Here is a 2450-nt window from a genome sequence, read left to right as displayed (position 1 = left end):
TATGGGATAAAATCGGATAGGGATGAAATTGTTTAGGGATGAATGGGTTTAAGAGTTTTAAGAGTTTAAGAGTTTTTAAGAGTTTTAGCCAAATGCTTTATAATATAGTATAGATATATATAAAATTTTTGGATCTGTATAACCAAATACGAATTATATATATATATATATATATATAATTTTTGGATCTGTATAACCAAATACGAATTTTAGAAAATATTACATTAAATTAGTTTACATTACCAAACATGACCTATCTATAATATATTGATTTAAATAATTATTAGATATAAATAAGGAGAGAGAGAGAGAGAGAGAGAGATCGGACAGACACAAAACAGTAAAAAAATAATTAAAGTATTAAAAAAATAAAAAAAGTGGGCAAAGGTGGAAATAATTAAGCCAGTATATATCCAACTGTAAACCAATTAAGCAAGGGTACAAGTTAAAAAAGCAAGTTACGAATATAAATTCTTATTTAACCGTAAACGAATGGAGAAAAGGTATGTTTATATGATATCAAAACTAATTATTTGAACCATCTGAGTTACAATTAACGAAGGATCAATTCGTGATAGCAACAACTCTCAAAACTTTGACAATGGTTCAAAGGAAGATATATTTCATGCCCCAACGAAGTTCGATCCAATTTTCAACTTTATTGATGGAGATTTGATGAGATTTCATGTATATGCAAAGGGTAACTAGTTAATAAAGTGCATTAATGATTTATCCAAATAACTAAAACGACTCGTTAATCAGCTACCTTATTAATCATCAATTAGTTTTTGTAAAACATGATTTGTTCATCAGCTAGTTTATCAAATAGGAATGAAAACCGCAATTTTTAAACTATAAAGACAAAAATTGCAATTTTTAACAAACCAAAAGGACAGAAAATGTAATTTATTCCAATTTACGTTGGCTCATAACCCTTTTTAGATAGAAGTAGAACAATCGTGTTGGGTTTTGACCCTTCAACATTATGATGTTATTGGGCCATCTAAAGCCCATAAGTAAGGCAAGGGCGGGCATCTGGCCCAACAACGAAGGCCCAATAAATTATTAAAATCTCACCGTCAATCGTTTTTTTTAAGAAAAAGGGACGCTACAAACTTACCGTATTTGTATCGTAGGATCGAGTGATTTGAAGAAACATGTCACACAAAATGGGGGAAATGCAAAGATACGAATGAAATCACGTTTAATTAGCAATTTGATAACATCCTTATCCCCAATCCTTGTCCTAAATAAATAAACTTTTTTTAAATCAAATTTGTGAGACGTCACACACGTTTAATTCTCACATTTTTTTCAATAAAACTAAAATCAAAAGGAATTTAATTTAATACAAAAACTATGCATCATTATCTAATAATTAATAAATCGAAATCCGAAAGAAATTAAATTTAATCTAAAAAATTTAACGTTACATGTACCAAAAAATATCGAATAATATCCAAAATAAAAATTATCATTTACTGATTTAATATAAATAAAAATAATAATAATTATCTTAAAATATTAACAAAATCCTCCATATTTCCATCTTTGCTTGATATGAATTGTACTTTAGATTGTGTCCCTCTATCTTGTCTAAGATATTTTTAAGGTCACTTTTTACCAAACTTTGTGGCTAATTATTCATAAATTATAATTTAAATAACCAACCAATTATTTCTACAAAAATTTGGTGGTTTCGGTTCAAAGCTTGAACAATTACTCAAATAGAGACTTGAAATTCGAAACCCTAATTTATGCGATTTTAAGAAGCTCACCATGTTATATTCGCATGTGAAGATTAAGTATACTTATAAACCGACATTCACATGTGATGCTTAGTTGTGTGGATTTTAAAGAAAGATGGAACAATGAAACGCATATCCTCCATTCATCAAATTCAATCATACGACTCGTAAATTCATTTTTTTTTTTATAATTAAAAATCGATATCAAGGTATTACAATACTATTTCCAAATTACAATACAATTGGTAAGGGGTGATGTAATTTTTTTTTTTAAATACAAGATAGGTCTCGGGTTCAATCGTGGTTCTCACGCCAGCCTTGGCTGATGAATGAGACATAAAAAAGTTCTCACATAGAAGTATTTGAAAACAGGTTCTATGAGCCCGTTAAAGTTGTCGATAATCGAGTTTTTGTCCAAATAATAAACGGTAAGGAGTTATATTTTGGTTTGATATATGTCATAATCACCAATTGTCTTTTTTGTTACGTTTTGACTTTAAAGCATCCACAATCATGAACCTCTTAAGAGTTTAATGACTTTTGCATATCAGTTTTCTATATTTGTCATATCAGTTTTCTCTTTCCTACATATTTCATAAATTTTTTATTTTCAGCTATAAACCAACCCATAATCTATGTAAAAAAAAATACTCAATAATGAAAATTACAATAACTAAAAAAAAATACTGATTTTAATTAAAA

Source organism: Cynara cardunculus (assembly GCF_001531365.2).
Source record: "Cynara cardunculus var. scolymus isolate 2C chromosome LG 1, CcrdV1, whole genome shotgun sequence".
Taxonomy (NCBI): domain Eukaryota; kingdom Viridiplantae; phylum Streptophyta; class Magnoliopsida; order Asterales; family Asteraceae; genus Cynara; species Cynara cardunculus.
Note: the sequence above shows the minus strand (reverse complement) of the source record.